Here is a 25,294-nt window from a genome sequence, read left to right on the forward strand (position 1 = left end):
TATGCTAGTTGAATAGCAGGAGGCTGAAGTTCAAGCAAAAAGCTGTTAATATGTATGTAAAATGCAGTACTATAAATATCTATACTATTGCCCTTGAGTTTAGCCTTGTGTATCTTAATATTCTTTCTTAGTACGATCATTACAGTGTCTTTTTCTGACCCTGAGACACCTAGCACAGAATGAAAAAGGACTGCTGATAAAAGTCAAACAAAACCTTACACAAAAGGTGCCTATGACGGTAATCTGTAGTGAAGGCTCATTGCAGACGATAATGGCCACATTCGTGGGCTGCTAGCCAACATTTTTACTGTTGGTAAATGTTTGAATATTATATGGAATAGAAAATGCCGTCATTCAAAGGCTTCATGGTTGCTTGCACGTAGATCGCAAGCTCATTTTTTTAATTGTACCCCCACATTGTACACCCACATGGTGCTCAGAGAAGGGTGTTAGAATAGTTTTTTGTCAAGTGAGGAACACCTGCAGAATGATGGCTCGGGGTGAGAACAGAGACATGCACTAAATGGGCAGCTTATGGGTGACTACAGTTCTGTGCAGGACTGATGGTATTGTGAGGGGGTCAGCTCTTGGCACTATAGTAGCTGTACTCAGATCTTCTAAGGTGACCTGGCCAAACAATGGCAACGCCAGATGCTAAAACACGGCAACACTGTTAAGAGTTTTGTAAAGCTGGTAAGAATTGTAAACATTACTTGGTGATTTCTCTTTCCACATTTCACAATATCAGCTTTGAATGACTAAATATCCTTCCAATATTTGTATAATAGGCATATGGGGCATCTCTAAAAGTTTTATTTTCTAAACTCTAAAAGTCTCCTAATCAATTGATGCTATGTATTCTTGCACAATATGGCGTGAGCTTCTGACCTTCGGTCACACTTCAGTTCTGCCTTAATTTCTACTACATGCCGCTATTTTGTGATTGGTAGCTGCTCCTAGAAATGAATCACTAGTGATTTACGTAGTACAACAGAGATACTAAAAAAACAACGGTAAGAAACTGCATATCAAACTAAGCAGGTTTTTTAAGGGCAGGGTTATTAGTGACAGTAAATGTTAAGGTAGATTTAAATATGAATGACGTTAAGGGGTCTATTTATCAATATTTTCATTCAAAATTCATTCACCTTCCTTTAAGAGACACACATATCTAATGTTAATTAAAAAAATCATATTTGGGAAATTTCTAAATTTCAGAAAATAAAAGGATAAATAAACCCAAGAAAAAAAATGTCAACTTTTGCAGCTTAGAAGTGGTGGCTGCATTAGTTTTTAGAATAAGATAATTTTTATGTACAAATATGCAAGAACACAATGTGGACCAACCTGATAGCAAACTAATGTCATTGTCCTTCTCTAATGTCACACTTATCTTTTCCTCGCTAAAGCACAGGCATCTCTCCCCTGCGCATTCAGGCAGTTCTGACTCTGGGTGTGCCTCTGATCCCAAGTTTTATCAGTTTAGCTCAATCCCCTGGCCAATCAGGAAATAGCCTCCTTACCATTTCTGGCTATTTAGCTAGCTCACACACAGAACTCAGTGTTCGTGCACCGTGTCTCCATTGTGCTGAGCCCCTATTCTGTTAAAGTAGTTCCTGTTCACCTGGTGCCTAATTCAGTGTTTCCTCTGTCCAGCTCCTGTGTTAACTCCTCTTTGTCAAGTCCGTTGGTTCCCAGCCAACTTCCCTGTGCTGTTCTAGTGTTCCTGTCTGACTGTGGATATCCCTGAGTCACCTGTGCCTCCTGGTGCTTCCAGTGTCTCCTGTGTTTCCTCTGTCCACAGTGGCCCCTGTGTCACTGGTGTCTGTCTCCTGGGTCCCTGGCAACTGAACCCTGGCATAGGACCTGCCTGCTCTTGCTCACTGTCTGCCTCGACCTTGGCCTTCCTCAACTATTCTTTTGCTTTGTGATTTGGTATCGTATTTTGCCAACCTTTGTGTGCCCAACCTTTGTGTGCCCAAGGACCGCAACCTGCTTAGACTCTGTGCCTTGGCCCTTCTCAGAGCTCACACCACCTCCGTGCAAGGTGTATCGCCCCCTAGTGGTCCAGTCTCTTCGTGCGTAATATCTAAATTATTATTCTTCCCTTTCCCAAAGAGGTGGGGATAAGTATGAGCAGTTATACTTGTGGTCCATGAAATAATTAAAAAAAATTATTAGGGATACACAGGAACTCGTTCATATATCAAATGATTACACCATATATAAATAATTTTCAATAATGCAAGATAACATCTTGTGATTTTTTTTTTTAATTTTTTTTAATTGTTTTTAGGAGATCGGGACTAGACATTGGAACAAAATTCCCTAAATCCCTGGAGCTAATGCTACAACCAAGGTAAATACCATTTTCATCCTGAGTGCAGGGTGCTAGACCACTATACCAAAGTGATCTTACCAACTGCTTTAACACTGACAGATCAAGAAGTGGTTTTTATATTGCAATAATATTAGTTGTATTAATATGGTCTAAGCATTTGGCATGGTTGTTCGTCAAAACGTCAATGTCAGGGGTTAACTTGATGCCACTATTCCTCAACCTACTACAAGTATAGTGCATACGGATGAAGGCCCTATCTTCTGAAACAGAGCTAAAATACCTGTAAAATGATCAAGTGTGCAATGATCAAACCAATTACTGACCTGTTTCTTAACAACACTTTCAAGTTATAAAGCTGATCATTAGTTAGACTTCTCTGAACCCGGAGCTGTATCACATACAAAACAATGACACATGCAGATTCAAGACCTCAAAGTGTGCGAATAATTTTAACTTGTTAACGTTAAGATCTATGTTCCTTCAAAATGATATTTTCTTCTTATGGCAAACAACTAAAAGTGTTGAATTTCGATTTAAATATATTTTTTATATCCATTAGGATATAGAAACATCAATGTTAAAGCAGATATATGTTAAATTATATGGAATCAGTCAAAATAATTTTGACTTGTTGGCACTGTTTCTGTAGAAGATAACATTTGCAGATATTCACACCATCCAAAACAGCTAGGTAAAGATTCACCAGACTGCAGCTGATTTGATAGAGTAGTGGTTCATTCAATTCTGACAGTTCACAGGGATTGTAGGCCTAAAAACGAGCTTCACGTTAACACGGATTTTCTCCTATTAACCGCTACAATATTGAATCAGATATTTAATATCTTACACATAATTTACAAGCACAAGAATATTAATTTTAAACTGGTAATTTGAATTGTGTTCCTAATAAATTCATTCGGAAAGATGATGCTTTTAGATTATTGCAATCACATGCTGATTCTGAAATAAAGCATGCTGTTAGGGGGGGGGATGTGAATGTTTTGAATAATAATCTCGAGGCTTTCTCAGTTTGTTAGAATTACTATAAATCTTGATCACATTATAGTCAATCTTGACAATAATTGTAAATTGGTTAAGAAAACTGAACTGAACTGTAGAATAAAATCTACATACAAATGCAAAAACTTACTAAGATTAATCAATGGATACTGAAATCATCAAAAACTTTTAAGTCAAATGTAATATTCATTCAAGGTATACGTATAAGCAAAACAAAAACAAATATGAGTAGAGAATTACAGAAATACAAAAAAAAAATTACAGAAATACACTATAACTATTTAGGCAAAATACTGGCCAAACAAAAAAAGTCAGCAAGCATGTATAAGAACTGTAGCTGTACTTGTTTTTCACACCTTTCTGCCCTGCTGAATCCAAATATTGACACAGCAACCAGAAATGTTGTCCCTAGGAGTAAACCCCAAGAATTCTGGGATCTAGAACACTCTACAGGAAGATTTATGGGGACTGCAGTCACATTGGGGGTCCTGATGTTCAAGGTAAAAGTTGGTTTGGCACATGATTGTAGCCAAAACGTTGAAGGTGCAGACAGAAACAACCTGTCCTTTCTATGTATAACCTAGTTTTGGAAAATAGTAGTAAATTGTAGTTTAAATTAAAAACAGCTCTATAGCAATACTTTAGGCATTCAACTGTGTCATTGTTTGTATCTGTATGTTATTTGCAAGCCCTAAATAATTTGCATAATACGTTGGCACTATATAAATACAGTTTACTAATATTAATAACGATTTACATATTTATAGCAAGAGGTAAACATACTTTAAAACAAGCCCTCACTAGTTGCAGACAATGTGGAGCAATTCATACTTAATACTCATTCTTATGGCCAGAATTTCACTACGAAATCCAATAGATTGTACTGTATTAGATATTGTGACTCAACACAATTTAATGTTTCAAACAGATACCATTGATACAATATTTTTATTACACTTTTCATAAAAAATATGGCATTAAAAAGTGATAACCCAACATGTATATAAATACAAATAAAGTGCGTTGTGTAAATGCCTAACTTCTAAAACTTTTGCGTTTCCTTGTGCCATTTATCTTGCCAAACTGTGCTAAAAGACCTAACCAGGCCCATTTACCCATGGCTTATGTAGAGCCGTGGTTTCTCTATGTCAAAATCCAAACTATTTAATAAATACATTCAGAGAGAATGTATAGATAAGATCTCCAACCAGCAGGCCATTATTTATTCATAGGAGTTGGCGTCTATGAAGCAGAACCCTGCTGTCTCTCGCCCTGCAGGGATGTACATGTCATGGCTCCCAATGAAGCAGAAGATGACATCACTTTCACACCAAGAGTGGCTGAAATAGAATGGAGAATGACTTGAAGACAATTAAGCCCATGGTATGACATGCCTATGCCAGATTTTGCCTATTCATTTTTTGTCATAGAAGAATTGTCAAAACCATAGGAAAGTCTGTAAGCTGACATGAAAGGATCAAACAGCCTTAACACATGCTCTTATTTTATATGACAAAACAACTGAATTCTGTCAAAATGTTATTGATCTATGTATTATATATATATAATATGTTTGCATTATAGAATGACCACACAATTATATTAGGGACTGGAGAATATAAAAAGGAAATGTCTAGCATTTTCCATAGATTTTATTTACTTGTTTTGGAGTAGAAAACTACACATTCTTGTTTTTTACACTTTTTCATAATTTTACTATGATTATATGCAGACTGATCATTTTAAACAGTTAGGTGGTAGGTGTGTCAAGAGTTAGCTGGCTTGGGTACTCTCAAAAATCTCATTATTTATTTATTAAACCACAATCCTTTCTGGGAAAATATTTAAAAAAATTTTTTTTTTAGTATTTTGTTTATTAAGTGTATATACCAAAATAAGGGTTGATTTACCAAAAGAAAATGAGCTGTTCACATAGCAAAGTAAATACTTCACAGCTTATTACCACATTCAAGGTGGATGAACAGTCTATGATTCCTTAGAAAAATTAGCCCCATTGGTTTGAAGAAGGATCCTCTTTGCCCTGATGAATGAATTCTGAAAACCAAGGATTATGTTTTACATGTGGCGATCTAAAACTGTGTGGTCCACCTTGAGCGTTCTCTGGGTGCTGATTGTTACTCCAGCACATAAAACATATGCCTAACTATAGGTCAGTTAGATCAGTTAGTCAGTGTAGATCTTTCTGAAGCTTGTTTGGTTACCTTACTATTAGGATTGGTTTCTGTTAAGGATTCTTCCTGCCACCCACCCTGATCTCTCTCATGTGTTCTGACCTCATCTGCTGCCTTCTTCGACCATCTGCCTGTTTGACTTTAATTACATTCCCCTTATAAGTACTATACCTGATTCTACCTAAGTGATTTTGTCACATATATTGGCAGTTTGAGTCCAACGTCCCAGTGGGTCCACCAAACCAAACATTGTATACTTTTTTATTCTCAAGAATAAACCCATGCACTTTTGTCAAGTCTCAGAAGAATCCTTTAGTTCATAAATGACAATTAACTAGGTTCTTAAATTATAAAATTATTTACACATCGGACAGATCAACCAGGAGTCAGCAATTCTGCTTATTCGATTGTTGCTATTCCAAAGCTTTTGTATATATGAATCTCATAGAGTCCTAATCTATGTACACACATTAGATTTTTGTCGTTGGAAAGGATCTTTCACGATCCTTTCCAACGACAAAAGACGCATGCGCTCGTCGTTCATGGATCGGCCACACATTAGACCTTTATCTAATACTAGCCCTCAAATGATAATCGGATGAGAGTCATCTGATGAGTACGTACCCTTAGACTCTTTGGTTACTTTAGGTTTGTTCATTTAGTATGACACAGGATGTCTTTATATGAAAACAAGGATATGTTGAATATTAATTAGTTAGCGAAATTAATTATTAGTTATATTAATTATTAGCGAAACAACTAATGCTTGCAGATAGCACGAAAAAATACATTTTTATAGTATGCCAAAACAGAAAAAAATAAAAACATTATACATACGTAAAATATTAAAATACAAATTTGAGGGATATTATTGTGGCTGGTTGTTTGCTATAGCAATGGTTATGCCTGCATGCTGGAGCAGATGAATGTGAAATCAGAGCAAACTAAGGCTCGATTTTGCATGCATGAAGGTTCCTTTTATAACATTGCCAGAATCTTTATTCTCAATGTGTCTGATGTAAGGACACAGTAGAGAAGAATACAGAATGTAGTGTCCTGTGATTGTAGATAGGGTCACTTATCTTCCTAACTAAGAAACTGTGACTCCAGAGGAAGAACATATGTTATAAATTTAGGTCAAAGAAGACATAAGTTGATCTGGTTTGGTTGTGAGAAGGATGACACCCCTCCAGCTCTCAGCAGGTGTGTGCATGGCAGCACATGCCGAGGAATTAAGATGAACAGAACCAAGGCAAAGTACAGTAACAATTCCTATAAACCCATATTGATTTCTGCCTAGCTGTTCACTCACATCAAGGTGAAGGCAGCTTCAAAGTAGCAGACTAGAGTTCCCATGATCTCCTGGCAGTTACTGCTACAGGCAGAGGTACAAAGTGATGTTTGATTCCGATTTAACTAAATGAAAAGACCTTCCAAGTGCAACACGATTGCTGATTGAAGTCTAATAGATCTTAGAAGTACTGAGTTCCCCTCTTTTTTCTCACTGCTGTCCTTAAAATATAAAAGGTAAGTCTAACATACTGTAACACAGGTAACACTGTAATAAAACAATACACTGTCCTTGAAAAACTTTCCTTGAAAAAAACAAACCACATTGAGGTAATTACAAAAAAAAAAGAACGTAACACCAATTTAGGTATGCTGTGAATGTAATTTTCTTTTCTACAATCATTGTAATAAAATAGAAAAAGAACATTTTTTGATAAAAGATCCATATTGCTGAAAGAACCTTAAATATGACTGCATTGCTGAGATGTAACAGATATGGGGGCCATTATACCTGTTTGAAAATAAGCTTTCTTTTTAGCTAGAGTCTCTCTTTAATTGTACTTGCAGCTTTATTTGGAGGCTTTTAGTGCTTTGGGAGAAAAATCTGACCCTCTGTGCCATTTTCTAATTCACCTTGCTTTAAATGTCACCTTAGATTTGTGTCTCTTATAGTCATGGGAGGATTTACATGGTGCACCTATTATATTGTGATTAATCAAAGTCTGCACCACTGTGAAATTATTTTTACATTCTGTTAGTATAAAAATTCCACTGAGAGGCCTTTAAGCTCCATAGCTATTAATCTATCTCAAAAGCAAGAAACATGATGTGTCAAAAAGAACCAATGTATGGTCCTGCAAGATATGTAATAAAGCCAGTTTCCTGATGTCAGGGAATACGTTTAAAGTTACTCGTTGCCATTTGAAACTGCTTGAAAGGCATCAATTACCAAACTGAAATATATTTAAGTTCCCTTCAAATAAAAGTGACAGATTAGAATGCTATGCGACACAAAATATACATGGAAACTATGCTGAAAATGATTTAATTAGCCTTGGGTAATTGTTAACCATATAGCAGGAAGACCAACACAGTAAACTCAGCAACTATAACAATGGCTAAATGGAGAAAAGACAGCTGAATTCCCAGATCTGAAGATAACTGTTTTTTTACACATTGGCCAGTGTAAGTATTGATCTATTTGCTTGCAGCCTGTCTGTGTCTGTGTATTAGCTGCAGACAAGGAGTGAGATCAGGGAAGATTGGGAATGAGTAATTCACCCATGGAATTATTTGAGTAGTTGGAATGGGTTGAGTAGTTGGAGAATTGTAATTGGGTTGCAAAGTGTCTTTTTCTTAGTTGCTGTCCTTAATCCCTTGTTTCACTTGTTGCCAACTCTGACTGTAAACTAAAATCTCTGAACAAGAACACAGACAGTAATAAGAGGATGGAGGTTTTAATCTTTGGTTTTGAGGATCCACTTTTTTACAGTCCTTACCTGTTGTATACTGGCTAACAACTATAACCTGGGGATATTGTAATATTATTAGGAGCCTTTATTTGTATTTTTGAGACGTGATTCCTGAAAACAAGGCACATTGGGATTTTCAATGAACAATCTACGTGTTCAGGATATATTGTGGGTTATTGAATGAAGGGTATTGAATGAATACCAGTGAGCATACTGTATGTGTGAACTATATCACAATGATGTCTGTACTCCGATAGTGAAGAATGGTGGTGGCAGTATCATGCTTTGACAATGCATTTCTTCTGCTGGAACTGGGGCTTTAGTCAAGGTGGAGGGAATAATGAACGGTTACAAATACCAGTCACTTTTGGCCCAAAACATTCAGGCGTCTGATAGAAAGCAAAAGATGAGGAATTTCTCCTTCAACACAACGATCCCATGAAATCATCCAGATCAACAAAAGAATGGTTTCACCAGAAGAAAATTAGAGTTTCGGAATGGCCCAGCCAGAACCCAGACCAACCCAGTTCAATAAATTGTGAAAATTTGTGGGATACCTGAAGAAGGCTATACACAAGAGAAGCCCTCACAATCGACTGATCTGGAGTGCTTTTGCAAGAATGAATGGGCACATTTTGCCAAGTCAAGATGCTAGACTCCTACCCAAAAAGACATTGGACCTGATTTATGAAAGCTCTCCAAGGCTGGAGTTTCATCATTGAAGCTGGGTGATCTAGAATACTTGGAATGGATTTCCTAACAGTCGTTTGCTATTTGTTAGCAAATATTTTGAATCCTGGACCAGATCTATTCCAGGCTTTGCTGGATCACCCAGCTTCACTGATGAAAGTGTATCCTCTCCAGCCCTGGAGAACTTTCGTAAATCAGGCCCATTAAATCAAAAGGTGCTTCAAAAAAGTATTAGTTCAAGGGTGTACACATTTATGCAACCAGCCTATTGTACTTTTTTTTATTGTTTATATTTTTTCCACTGAAAGATTTGTTAGTTTTTCTGCAAAAAGCGGTACATTATTTTGCATGGAAATTTATTTTACATTGTAGGCCTATAAATCTTAGGCATAACTCACCAAAATATGTCAAATATTTATTAATAAATGTAATAAATTTATTAATAAACTTTAAGTAAAAAAACACAAAAATCTGTTAAAACAAGGGTACCTAAAATATTGAAAACTGTAATATAACTGTACAGTAGCATATATAATATATATATAATATAATTTATATATATATTATATAAAGATTTCTTTGTATTGGATTTATTACAGCTATTTTGTATTGAATCCAATAAAAAAATATTTGAATTTCCCCGGCGCGCCTCACACCGACGCATGCACCGGGAAACCCCTGGGAACGTCACTGCACTCGCCAACTGAAGATAGGAGGAAGAAGACACGGCCCGAGGAGGAGATCCAACAGGCAGGACGGCAATGGGACAGGGTAAGTGTGTCTTTTTTTAATGTTTTTAGCTACCCCGAGTGTGGCTCAGGGGTTACTGCTTTTTGCATTTTTTTTTTTATCCCAAGCCCGATGTACAATTTTTACATCCACTGCATTATGAGTGATGCTTTGCCAACAACCAAAAAAGAAAAGAATTTTGATCCACATTTTTACTAGCTAATATTGCTGCTGGATAATATTGCCCCTAAAATATTGTTTTAAAAAAAAATCTGTTTATAGTTGGGTCAGACATGAGTGGATGGTGCTGTGTCCTTATGTAAAGTGTATAACAATTGCTTGCTATCAGAGACAAGTGTTGTTATCTAGCGCTAACTATGGATCGCCAGGAACCATGCATGAAATATCATTTAGGAGCAAGTGGCCAATCCTAACCAACTCAAAAGTACAAAATACTTTAACCTGTAAAAAGGGGGAAAAGATATACAGATTGAGCCCATAGGATTTAGATTCTTTTCTCTTTTTTAATAAATGATTGAAATATAAAACACCATGGATATAGTCTAAACATTTTTCAGAAAGACCTGGAGAGAGCGAGCGAAGGGAGCTTAAGTGAAGGCTTGCATGACTTGGTGAACAGTGGAGCAGAGAGAATGTGGAAGGAATAAAGCTGTGATAGTGTAATCATCCCAACCTCCCCCCTGTGTTGTTGCAGAGGATTGTGGTTTGGGGCTTAGTTTAGTCTGGATGGTTGGTATGTGTAAGTGGTTGAGGTCCTCGAGGGAAATGTTTTTGGTGTCAGTATCAATGGGTTTGGGGACCCATCTATGGTGTTTCCTTATTGGTGTGAGTAAAAAAAAAGGTTTTTAGTTTAGGATAGTCCATGAGTAGTTTGATATTGTTCCATATGAGTGGCTGGGAGCAGCAATATCATGTTGGCACAGATACCAAGTTGGTGTTGTGGATGCCTTTGAGGACCGGCAACATTGAAAGGAACATTTGTGTTCTGCTGTTTAAGAATATTCACTTTGTTATGTTTTGTTTGGTATTATTCTAATATTATAATAATATAGAAAAATATATATCATTTTGAAAGTCTACTACCTGAATGAGTGTGCTAAACTTTAGCTGGAACTGGGAAAGGGGGGCAAGCAGGTTGAGCAAGATGATGTCTGATATACTGCAGTGATGTATTTTCTTGTGAAAACTTTGGTTTATATGGTTTATATTCAGGTTGATTGATATTTAAGAATATACAGATACGCACAATTTTTATTAAATGTTTTCATGTGTTGATAGAGGCTGCCATTATTAGAATAATCTTCTGAAAACAGTAGTTCCATGACTATCATGCTGAGCCAATTGCTGCAAATGTGTAAATTAGGAGTTTTGAATTTGCTCAGACTTTGCTGATCTGTATGCTTTAACAGATAATTCTCTCAGACATCCATAAATCCAAAATCAGCCAAGCAACTAGTGTTTTCAGAGGGAGGACAACAATAACAGCCATTATTTTACCTAAATAGTGGCCCTCAACAGAATATCCATCCAAAACCTATTAAAATAGCATGATAAAAACAGCAATCATGATTATGTGTTTTAGCCAACACTGGCCTTAATTATTCTACCAAAGTAAAAGCATTGTGAAATACTTTAATACAGACAGACTTTTTTTGTTATATTTTCATGGTCAAACTGGGAAATGTGTTCTAGTTGTAATGGTATGGATTACTTTTAGACATTGGTAAAACAAAAAGCATTTGAGGTATGTGCACAACAAGTAAATGCAATTTGTAGAATCATATTTTGTATCATACTTGTCATTGATCTGAGATTATAAAAATGGATGCAATGGGATAGGTCTGAAAGGGAATTGTTACGGAGGAGCAAGGCAATGGGCAAAACTGCCACTTTTAATAATCTGTCCTCTTTGTTTTTTCATTTAACTAGTTTACCGATTGTGACGGTTATAAAAATCTTGGGGTATGCACATTCTTTGGAAGAAAGTATCTAACACAATAATCATTTATTTAGAGCCTATATTAAATGGAAACCAAATTGCATAGCTACATTTGCAATTTTCAGCTTTGATTAGTCTTTGATATATAAATGTCTGAAGATATTGGGTTTGTTGCAAAGCTGACATATAGAAGATTATTTATTTTATGTGTTTTAGGTGACAATATATACTACCATTGGGTTGTACAATCTTCTACAGACCAACCAACAATTACGTAGTTCAGGGGTCTACCAGAGTGAAAACAAATTGAATGATGATAATTGTTGTGAGAAACCTGTAACATAGTTCTATTAAGTCTAAAGAAAATTGTAGAAAAAGTGTACAGTGATAATGTATACCAGGCTTAAAAAAACTGTTTATATTTGTTTAGTTGTGCATTGATTTAGGAATAAAATGCCATTGCAAGTTATAAGTCAAGAGGGGATTTTAATTGGTTCCTAAAGACAGAACCACCACTTTTCTCATCCTGTTGATATAAGTCTTGCAGTAAAGTAAGATGCCTATCTGAAGTAAGGAAGGAAAGCGCCCACCATGAAACCTTCGTTACAGGAGATCCATTAGGAACCGTTACGGATATTTTCCCACCAGCAGGCAGTTATTAACAATAACGTGCAAATCATGTTAACGTCAATTATAATGGGAATTAAAGTGCGAAGTGCCTTTTTAAATAATAGATATAATTACAATTTGATTTTCAGACCTAATACATCCAAGGCGCTGCAGAATTAGTCAATAAATATTTTGTTCAAACTAACACTCCCATACAACATGATAAATATTTAACACAAAATGGTTCTAATAAATACATTCAACGCTCCGTGCTGCACATATAGCCATTAACACTGACATATATTCAATAAAGGCAGAGCTAGGATCTGTAGTAATTTACAGTTTCATTTTGGCTGTAATGGTGTCTCTTCTCTCTCGCCCTCCTAGTTCTGTAAAGAGGGCACACATTGCAGAAAGTCGTGTTCGGCAGCCTCTCTTCACACCCCTACAGCAGCTGAGAAGAGAAGGAGTGAAGAGTCAGGAGCTGCTAATGAATGCACCAGCTGTGCGAGGAAATATCAGGCTTGGCCAGCCTCTGGGCTTTCATTTTTCCACTTGGATTGTCATCCTAGACAGGCTGGGAAGACTGCAGAAAACCGCTGCAAGAGCACGCAAGAAGCAGTGCTGGCAAAAATTGGATTACACTGGAACATCGATTCATTCCTGCTTGTAGAGAATCAGGTTCCCGATGGCACCACGCAGATGTAGTGTAGTCACAGGGAAACACTGAACAAGCAGCTTATTGGTAACCCTTACCGACAAGGTTCAAACAGTGTCCAACTTTCCTTTATTGCTGAAGGCAGCACTTCAACATACCAACCTCAGCATTTTATTCGCTCGGGTTGTTAAAATACTTTTCCTGTAGCAGCACTTATTTATTGCAACAAATCATATCACATTCTTCGCATTGGTGTACAGAGGAATTCTGTGTTTATTTTGTTTCATAAAAATACCGAAAGAGTTTCTATGTTCTAAGAGCAAACCTGTGGGAAGCATAAAACATTTATGAATTCAGCATACATCTAAAAACATATCCAGTTACAGCGTACGTTCCCTTGCCACCCCCCTTATCCAATAGCACTACTAAGCTGACTATGTTGACTTTCTGAAAGTCACTATTTGCACAACCGTTTGCATCAACTTCTTCCTATATAACAATATCCAGGCCTATGTAAAGGTTGCACAGTCATCAAGCACTACACACTGGAATGTAAACACATTTACCAAAATCTAATAAATAAAGAAGTTATCTAGGTTGTGTATGACTGTGAGTTTACTAGACTCAAGGGGGGTTCTGCTTGGTGTTTAGAAGTAAAGTGCTTTTGCTTAAACTCAATCTTTGATCAAGCAGCTAGCTCAATGTGTCAACTAAACGAGTGGCAAGTCATACAAAGTATGCCCATGATCAGATCACCTCCTTCTGGTGGGCACAGACTAGTCTGCAAGCAACAGCCATAACACATTGACTTTACTTCTGGGGGTGGAATCACGGGCACAAGAAAATATAGAGCCAGTTTGTCAGAAGCTCAGCAAAATGTGCATGTACTTAGCAAAACAAAGGGTGGGGTAAAAGACACTGAAGCAATAACTGTTTATAAAACTTTTTTTTTGTATTGTGTGCTTGTTCTAACAATAAAACATATATCCGCGGACCATGGTCCGATCAGGGTTCAACTTTGCGGGCCTGGGGGAAGACCATCTGGCTTTCAGTAGCGGATAAATTACAGCCTATTCAATAATAGTTTGGTGTGCATGGAGATAGAATAAGCACTAAATGATTTCTTTCTAAATAACAAACTAAAGGATACATCCCCTGCCATTACCTGGGAAATCCATAGGGCCACAATCAGGGGAGAAATGATCAAAATAGCCTCTAGGATAAAAAAACCTACATAAAAATGTTGGAAATAAAACTCAAAGGTTATAAAGCCCTTCTTTCTCAACATAAAAGAAACCCACATCTGGACTTGAGATCCCAGGATGATACTTTACGAACTGAAATTAATTTGACCCTAACCACTATCACTTGTAAGTGGCACATATTACTCTGGCAAAAGCCTGAAAATTCTTTTCTATTACTAAATCTGTGCTTAAATCAAAACTTAACTGGATTATGACTATTGATAAATTCACCTGTATTCTTAATGACACTCCATCTACGTTTGCACTCCCATGGAATCCTAGCATGGACTACTGTTCACTCAATGAGCCTGATTTATTAAAGCTCTCCAAGGCTGGAGAGGATACACTTTCATCAGTGAACCTGGGTGATGCAACAAACCTGGAATGAATAGAGTGCAGGATTGAAAACATTTGCTAATTAGGAAATGACTTCCAGAAATCCTTTCCAGGTTTGCTGGATCACCCAGCGTCACTGATAAAAGCCTTGGAGAGCTTTAAATATTCAGGCCGAATGCTCCAAATGTATCAAAGTGATGACTACTCTACTCTCCTCTATGTTTCCATGGTCCTTCCCTCCTGATTCATGCCCTAAGTCTTTCTCTCTCAATATGTTTATATGCTTTCAGATTCTTTCATGTCTCTGGAATTTGAGTGGTTGAAACATAAAACTCATATTCCTAATACCTAAGAATAGATATAAGGGTGCAGGGAACATGACTGTACTAACTACAGACAATAAATCTTAGCCAGTCATTGAAAAATCATATCTCACTCCAAAATCCAGAAAATTGATTAAATAGATATGACTAATTACAGACATAAGTTATTAAAGCCTGTGTGCTGCATTCACATCTTGAGTCTCACCGGTAGCTGTTTCAGGAAAAAACTATATATAGATGTTCAAATAAATAAGGGGTGGCTTTGCTTTTTTTGAAGCCTTAGAAAAATGAGACCCCTAGTGAGCCCACCCTTCACATATATTCATCCCATACATCTCAGTATTATTAAGAACAAGCACATTAAACACTTTCTCTGTAGAGAATCAAATATAAACCCTGATCTATATAATAATAGGCCCTAGTATATCGTCCTGTGCAGGCCAAAACACTACAAACTCAATACTGTCACTTGAAAAGGCTGGGGAAATTCAGAGAACTTGGGTAGGTAAGAATACTATGTAAACTGTTGTTTTATTCCATGGTGAACTAGATATGAATTTGAAAGAAAATGGCGCAGAGACTGGACGTGTGCACGCAGGGGGAGTGCAACATGGAGAGCTGAATTTTGAAACTTGCAAATCTTTTTAATAGCTTCAGTGTACCATGCTGGGATTTTGATTCCAATTTGTTAAATTATTATTATCAATTATATCAGGAGTTCTTCAAGTTCTACAAAGTAAATAGAAAACAACTAAAAGGAGCTAAAAGAATCTAAAAAAGTTGAAAGCCACAAAAAGTAGCTCAACTCAACATAGAAACAACCCTCTGGGCAACTCGATAGCAAATCAAAGGAGCTCAGAAGCAAATCAAGCAATTCAAAAGCATCTGAAGGCATATCAGGTTTACCTTGCTGATGAGTGTGATGCTCGTGTACATGAATCTTTAGAAAACTTGATATTCATGCAAAATAGAGCTCACTTTTGGAAAGGAAGTCACTAGCTAACTTTAAAAGTAAGACATACCAACAGCATTATTTATAGCTCTGAAGAAAATCCCAGATTCCTGCAGCTTTTTCTGCAGAGGTGACAAAGAGTTATATCTGTTTCTACAAGATAGGAAACTTTACAGAAAGGGTGGCAAATCTGTGGAATAATTATCAGCTTATAGGCAAATCTAAAACGTTTGTGTTAAACATTGTAATTAAATACAAAGCAGTCAAGGTTTAAGTGTTGTAAAAATTTAGGCTACATTTAAAGGAAATCAGCATTTCCAGCAAATATTATTTTGTGCTTCTACAGAAGCATTAAAATGTTTTTATGCTGTTAAAAAAAGACATGTCGACAATGAAAATGAATTACTTGTATAGACGAATAACTGTGAACAAACTAGCATGTGTCCAGTTTTTAGTACAGTGCATTTTTCAGCTTGGGAGATTATAATTATATATATGTGAGTAAGATTTGCAGCTTGTTTGCTTGATATTCCACCATTGCACGTTTACTGACTAATCTGTACTACAGTTCCTTTGAAGGATGCATTATGCAAGTGCGTGCAAAAGGGCTACTGCTGAAATGTATATGGCTTTCATTGTAAAGCCTAAAGCTACGTACACACTTCCAATTAATATCGTCGGAAAACGAACGACGAACGTTCCTGCACGATATATATGAACGATCGTATAGCACCGATCCTGCACATAGAGGTAACGACACGATCGTTGGTAGATATTGTACACACAATAGGTACGATCGTTTAAGCGATAGAGGAACTATGTGCACGACAGGAAAGTGAACGGACGTTCGTTCATTACGCATGCTCTGACCATGGACGATCAACGAACGACCGTACACACGAACGATGTTCAACGATCGTCGCCCAATCCGATCCGCCGGTCCGGTCGTTCGTTTCCAACAATTTTCCTCGTTCGTTGGTGTCGTTGGTTACTTTTTTACGAACTATTTTTTGCCCAATCGATCGTTCGTCGTTCAATTGGAACGATAAAAATTGGAAGTGTGTACGCACCTTAAGTCCATGTTCAGATTAGCAGTTAGCGATTCCCTACTGAACCACTGCCAAGACAACTTATTAGTGAATGAATAGGGGCAAAAGTACGCAGTTCAGTACCACTCACTACCATCGGCTTTCATATCTGCAAATTTGGTTCTTTAAGAACCAACGTTGCGGTGCAAGGTGCCAAGGGGCCTGCAAGGTGAAAGCCACTAGTAGCTGCTCCTGCCAAAAGTCTTATCCTGCCCCAACTCAGCTTGTCATACAGGCTGTATGTAGAGTGGGAGGATTCGAATTCTATACTTAAAGAGTTACCCACAAGGTGAGTCTCCACCTAGACAGATGGTTGGAAAAACAGCATCTCTGTAATTTTCTGATGCCATGTTGTTCAAGGTAATATCCTTAAAGACTTCTGATGAGGTCAGGGTCATAGTTGTCATCAGGAAAAAGCAGTGGCCCCATAGCTAGCAACACCTAATAGAACAAGTCACGGATTGCCAGAATGACGTGCTCTATTCTATACAGGCAGCACCAGGTCCAGTCCAGATATATATTTGCAAACTAATGCCACTCTACAGAGACCTGGAAGCCAGGGAGAAGCAGCACAGGACTGCTTAAGAACTCTTTAAATACTTGAACACCACTCCCTCTGAAAAAGGGGACAATGGCAACCTGACCAACAAAATGAGGAGCAGATTGACCACCAACTGAAGGAACACACTTACTATACACAGCCCTGACTGCTGAACATATTCCACTATCATTTACATGACACAGACCTCCTTTCTGCACACTATGTTGTACATTTAATTACCCATTATGAAGTACATGATATACCTCTGACCAAAAGTGTTAATGCACAATAATGCACTTTTTAATGAATTTTTAAAAATTAGTCCTTATTTGCGTCACTTGTGGAACAGTAATTAAGGTATAGTCAATGGGCATAAGAACTGTGACATATACAGTATGTGCAGTATATACATGAAAGAGTATAAGGTTTTATTCAACAATTCTCATTTTAGCCACTTCCACTTTTAGGTGCAATCTAACAGCACCCAATATTCACAATTATGCTTTACACGTGCAGAAGAATAACTCCCTAAATGGACAGCACCTCTCAATAGTGGTCAGAGGGGTTTTTGGTGGAGGGAAAATGTGATTCTTGTGAATCAGGTGTAGATAGATAGATAGATAGATACAAATTCCGTTAAAGCCATGAATTCTACATATTCTTCAGTGTAAAAACCATACTAAAATGCTACTGCCATACCAAGTCATCTTTCTATTGGGAACTGCTAGAGTTAATACATTCAAACACCACAGCCAAAATGTTTCTCTGTCTGACTAGGACAGAAATCTTAAAAGAAACCTGAAATGAGAAAAATATTAGGCCTGCAATTGCTGACCTCCTTGGGAGTAAAAATACTTTGGCAGTCTGTGTAAATCAGCAACCATGTAACAGGGCCTGTGGAGAAATCAGTCTGTTCACAATCAGATTGTAGGAGAACGGTGGACAAGTCACACTTTAATATGAGAGAACAAAGGACCAAAAACTAAACTAAAAAATGGAGGGATAGGACAGACAGCTAAAATTCAGAAGGAAATATATAGTCGGCTTCCTAAAAATAAAAACGTTATCAATAATTTTTTCTGGCAACTCTGTTTCATTAGAAACATTGCCAAGTGACTACAGCATGTAACTTCTTGTTTTGGTCACTACTACATAGACACACTGACCCCAGGCCAAAGGTTCATAGCTGAACTTACTATTTTCTTATATAACTTGGGAACAAGCAACATACAAAGAGGGGAAAAGACTAGACATCCAGCCACATGTCCACTAAGGGGTCATTGGTTTAAACACACTATAGAAACTGTAACATAAACCTCAAAGTACTAGTAATATTGGAATCCTTAGCTCTTCCCATATGTCCCCAGGTCCTACCACACAGCAGACTATCACAAGTTTGTGTACAGGCAATGTGCCCAGACAAAGACTATGTACACACGTAGAACGATTCTTGTCCAACATGAACAGTCATGCTCGAATGACATTGGGCGAGAATGTGACATGTCGGACACTGTTCATGAACCCATCTGAACAGATCCAGGAATGACCGATGGAGAACGGCCGATATACAAGTTAAGGGAGGAGAGCACAGGGAGATACTCTCAATAAAACAGAATGAGCATGGTGTGTACAGAGCTCGTTCATTCATCTGTCACATGGAAATGATCACAAAAGACTGTTTCCTGAAGCGAAAATTGCACATGTGCACGCAGCCCTAGATACCCATCAAAACAGGGTTAGGTAATAAGGTAGAGGGAGTCCGGGGACATGATAGTGGAACTCAGAAGACAAAATGCAACAAGCATGTTGGAAGCATTTGAATTAATATAAAATAAGAAAAACACTTAATATAGACTGACGGTATGGAAACAAATATTGACACAATAGCTATACAACTTGGAATACTGAAGCTAAGCACAGGACAGATTTGAAATGAGAAAAGTTAGAAGCCTGTGCTTCTAACGTAGAATATCTAACTGGGGCTTAAAATATCTACAAAACATTTGGAAGGATAATCAGATAGATGTAAAGACAGTAAGATAGGATGGGATAATAATAGCAGCATGGGATGTTTAGAGAACAAACAAGTAAAAGGTGAAGAAGAGGTGTGAGCTCTAAATAAACTGACAGTATTCACAGTTAAGCACCAATGACTTACATAATAATCTGAACAACAATTGTAGGTAATAGGGACTTTGCTGGAAGATCAGGGACAGATCAGCATGACTAATAGACAGCACAGGACTGACAGAGAACAGATACAGGAAAATAGATAGAAGGATTCAGGAATTCCCATAGCCAGTGAACAGGGAAGTGACAAGTGTAAAAATAAAACCCCGGCAGAATCATAAAGAAAGACCCTGCAACAGCAAACTCCATGTAATATAATCATATGTGCTAGAAGAGTAATTTATGTAAAAATTTTCCCACGGTAGACAGTTCAGCACTGAAAAGTATTCAGCAGCTAAAGGCATCCTTAAAATTTCATCAGCATGTGGAAATGATTTCTGAAAAGTCAGATGCGAGGATTTACACATCTGAGTTCTGCTTTGTACACTGCATAAAGTTATTCCCTTTAGTGATTATAACACATTCTTGCCCTTACAATACTGATATCTCTGTGCATGCAGATAATTACTGCAAAGCCTAGATAGCTGTCCAGGGATACATTGGGTATTCCATCTTATTACTAATAAAATGACCTTCAATGGTATTCCTATCGCTTAAAAACACTACACCCACAGCTACAATTTCCATCATAACCCACAGTCTATTTCTAAAAGAATCTATTTCCTACAAAGGAAATGAGTCTCAGGAAACACATTAGAAGCTGCTGAGGTATAAATTGGCTTCAAGAGAGTGATCAAAAGACCGAGCAGGAAGTCTTGCACAGGGGAAATGACACAGGGATTTGCCATACAGTTTTGGCTATTATGGCTAGCAGCATATTTGGTGCTACTCGTCACCTTCCATCCTGTTTTTCAAAGATGTGTTGTTGCTGCTTCATGGATGGCTGGGAGTTCGGACCACACATCTCAGCAGAGCAAAAAGAAAGGGAAACTAAAAGACAGAAGGGGACACAGGACATGATTATAAAATCATTACATTAGTATGGATTGCCTGGTGTGTCTCTGAAGACTAAACTCTTAGACATATTGGCTTTCACCAGCAGTCTCACAAGGGACCCATGCATCCAGCTCTACTTTGTCTTTTTTTCCTTTTAATCTGATACCCTCCTATTCAGGAAGTCTAATATTCCCAGAAATAATTAGCCCCTCTTTTTAATAGGTCTTATTAATCATTTTGAAGACAAAGGGATCAGTCCTGAGAGCTAAGCCCCTGACATTAGAGTGGTGTTACCACAATTAAGATGTAATAATAACGATCATTTTACATTTGTCCAAATTAATTATTCCCATAGTGAGACTGATTTTGTGAATCATTCTTTTGGCAAAAAAGTAAACTAGTATCACATAAGTCATGGTGCTGAACAATGTGTTTGACTCTTGGTTTCTTGTAAGCGTTCTTGTATTATGTCTTTCCTTTTTTTTGTTTATTGTGAAATTATTTGAATTGTGGTGCTTACAATTTACTTTTGTAAATTTGTCTCCCATTTACTATAGATTAGTTCTCTGCTTTACTCTAAACTGTGTTTACCTATTTCAGATCACAGACTTTAGGGATGTGAAGTTCACAACTGCAGTAGATTCAGTTGGTTTTTACTCTTTTGCCAACCCCAAAATTTGTTCATAAGTATAAATAAAGGGGGCTTTTAGCGGCAAACAAAAATAAACTTTACTAGTTTATTCAGCTAACAAAATAATAAATGTAAATACCAGTGGTGTTATTACAAAATTCAACTAAGCAAGCAGGTGTGTTATCCTGAAATTAGCAGGTTTAAGCACAGTTGTCTCATTGCTGACGCGTTTCGCTGTAAGGCTTTCCTAGGGGAAGTAGAGACTTACATTGTGAAAAAATGGATAGTTGGTCCCATTATTTGGCGATTATATTTGCAAGTCTAATGGATGGAAGTATTCACCTTGAGGAATATTGCAGATTCTATATAAAGCATTCAAAAATGCATAGGTGAAAGAGGGTTGTAGAATGACTGCTAGAATGTGAGCTCAGTAGCTACCAATATGGGACAGCTGGTATTTACGTCTTTTACTCTGTTTGCTGAATACACTAGTAAAGTTTATTTTTGTTTGCCTCGAAACGGTACTAGTATTGTTTTAATGTTGTTTTATTATTACAGCAAAAGATAAAAGCACCCTGGGCTCAAAACCTACATGATACCATCACATAACTAAAACAAATAAAATCAATCATTGTTTGATATTTTGGAGATTTTTTTTTTAGGTTCCACTAATTGTAACAAAACCCCAGAATGAGATTAGACTTGATGTGGGCTCTGAGTTTACCCTCTTATCTGTGGATATGTAAAACAATACAATCAGTGGTTTATTGGAGATGTTATGGTTATCTACCAGCATGAAAGTTTTGAGCACAGGATGCTTTTATCTTTAGCTATGTATTAATGACTTGCCTTGCCCTAGGAGCTCTGCACATCTATATTACCGGTAATAACTTAATATAGGAAATCACTATTATATTATATGTACATATTGAAGTACACACAGCTTGTGGTAGCAAGAAAAATCAGAAAAAATGCTGTTTTCTGTGTCTAACATATTCAATTTAATTAGTTAGCACCTTTTAATCTATTCAAATTAACGGTTGCTTCTTGGGGCATCTATACATCTGCTTAAGCTGTCAGTGCAGAGATCATGTCTATTGACCAACTACCTCTGTAGACCCCTGGGGTAATCCTGAATAGATTATTTGTATCATTTACACTGTGGAACTACCTCTGCGCTAATTTGGAATAGAGTGCATTAGTCTGCTCTGAATATTTCACTCATGTGTACAAACTGTTAACGTGAGCTTTTGAACTCAGTAAACAAACAAAGGAAGCCTAAATCCTAATTTTTTTGGTCAAATTTGTGAGGCAGAGAGGTTGGGAGGCTGGCTTCAAAACCTCTTTAGCTTTGCAAGTATTACTTCTCTCCCAGATCCTTTTGATCTATATCTAGTTTGATATAGTTAAATTTCTGATACTACTGACTAAATCAAATACTGTTACTATTTAAGACATTGAACAATATTCACAACAAATTATTTGTGCGTGGCTAAGGAGTTACATGCTTGTGCCCCAGGAGTCATTTACTACAGGTTTCTTTCTTTATAGGTCTTTAAATTAAGTTTCACCGCAACTAGTCAGTTGTGTGGTTATTCTGGGTCCCAAACTTGCTATCTTTAGATTGACCAAATATCCATATATGTATAAATATATATTTATAAGTTATGATTCAATAGAACTCATACTTGCACCAATTTGTCAAATGTATTAAATATAGTATGTTCATGTAATCAAACAAATGCAAACATAGTGCTATATAGGGAGAGCAATGTGCAAAGGTGAGAAGCATTTTACAGTTTTAGAAACCACAATTTGCATTCCTGAATATTATCAGTTTATTCCACCATGGTGACCCTTTTCTTGATGCCACTCTACTGTGTCACCCTTTCAAACAGGTTTCCGAATGCCCATCTCAACACATTATACAGGCATAGTCTACTGTTATCACCAAGTAAAATTATATATATATATATATATATATATATATATATATATATATATATATTAATGCAAAAACTAGGTTCAGAAGTCAGTTGTGATTCCAAGGAGTCCCATTCACTCTGGCAGCTTGGCAAATGATTACAAACACATCGAATATCTTTGGCAGAAACACCAGAATGGGTTTGGAGTAGTGTTTTAATTTGCACAAGATAACAGACAATGATTAGTATTTGACTATTGCTGACCAAAGAGCATCCTTAACCTGCATATTACCTTTAAATAGCTAAAGGATGAGTTAAATTCGTTTATGATGCATGTTTGTAAGGCAAACTTGTTGATGACATATTATTGATATTAAATAAAAATATACCCAAAAGCTGCATGTCCTTCAGCCAGGGAATGAAGTGCTCTTTGTGGCTTTTCCTTAAGGATATCTGCCTATAGAAATGTCATGGAGCCACTGAATACTGTAAGTGCATGTAGATAGGAATTGGCTGTAAAGTGCATTAAATCAACTGACCCAAGATGCTATAAAGGACAGAAAATGAATATTTTGTTTATAAAAGCTAAGCAAGCTAAGCTACTGCAATCTTTCAGCCAGCCACATAAAATAAGTTTGGGATTACATCTGGTTTTGCACTTTAAATTGAAAAAAAAGCCAGACTTTGATTGAAATAATTACCTAATTTTGCTATCTTGCTGACCTGACCAGACTCATCCACATAGATTAAATCATTCATCTCTAACTATAATATACTTAATTCTGTATGTACAAAGTCCCCCATTATGTTAAACTCCTTGTATATTAACAGATACATTATTCTCTGGAAATATATTAAGTTCATTTAGCAGTTTAACTAATTATATAATAAGTCTATGACATGGAACATGTCTTCATATAGTTTTACATTTACATGGAGAATTATTTTGTAATACATTCCTAAGCTATAAAGGCTGCTAATTAATGGACTACATCTGTCATTTGGTTGTAATTAAAGTTATCATTCTTAATAACCTACAGTGATATAATGGACAATCTTTCATTTTAGAGTGGCACTACATGGATTCAATTTAGAACATGGATTTTACTAGTTGTGTCTGAAATGCTCCATACAGAGGAATGATGCAGTGATTTAGGTAAACTGCAAAATAATTTTCAACTCTACATTATGGTTTTAAAATGATAATGCAACAATTAACATTTAATACAATGTTATTCACTGAGTAGTAAATGAAGCTCAGGGATTTTACACTGCTGCCATAGCCATTGAGTGTTGTTACCTACAGATCCCTTAGATGGGAAGGCAATGATTAATGTCAGTGGCTCCAATTTACTTAATATTATCCGTCCCAAATGATGTCTTTCAGTGGCTAGTATATATTTCTGTTACCTCATCACTGTAACTCTTTATTGCAGCCACTTGTAAAGTCAATGCTATGTATCATCATTTGAATCGTCTGCCAAAATCCCCAATATACATTAGAGAATACAAAAACAAAGAAATTATGGGACTTTAACGGCAGTTAATATCATAAAAATATCATAGATTTTTTATTTCCTTCATTAAAAGTCACAATTAAAATATGCATGCCTCTTCCCATTTCAGGAGGAGTCTAATTGACATTCTAAGAAACATAGGCTAAATACATTGTACACATTACATATGTTGAGATCATCCGACACGTTTCACAGACTATGTCCGCTTCCTTAGGGATGTAATTGCTAGAGATAGTAGGTGTATCAGCACTACAACATGATACATAAAACAATAATTAAAATACCATTATACATATCATTTTTTCAAAATAATCAAATCATTCCATACATATCAAAAAGTTACCGGTATGCTTATTCCCTTGGTATGGAGGCAGGCAGAAAATGGGAATAAAATCATAACATACAGAGATGGCGGTGTCCCATATATGTTCTCCACAGTAATATTCAGTCCTTCTTCAATTATTATTGGTGATGCTCACTCCATTATGGAGTTTCAACAAGCAATTTTCTTCAAAAACTAGATTTATTCACTGTGTATAAGAAACACAATGAATACCATAGGTGAAATGTCCAAGGGTATCTATACACGTGTTTATATATATACACACACACATGTGTCTCCACACATATATATGTCTCTTCATATACATATCCATATATTGGATCCATATCCTCATATTGGGCGTTACTAACTTGGTTCTGTATAGCTG

This window comes from Pyxicephalus adspersus, chromosome 7, assembly GCF_032062135.1.
Source record: "Pyxicephalus adspersus chromosome 7, UCB_Pads_2.0, whole genome shotgun sequence".
In the NCBI taxonomy this organism is placed as follows: Eukaryota; Metazoa; Chordata; class Amphibia; order Anura; family Pyxicephalidae; genus Pyxicephalus; species Pyxicephalus adspersus.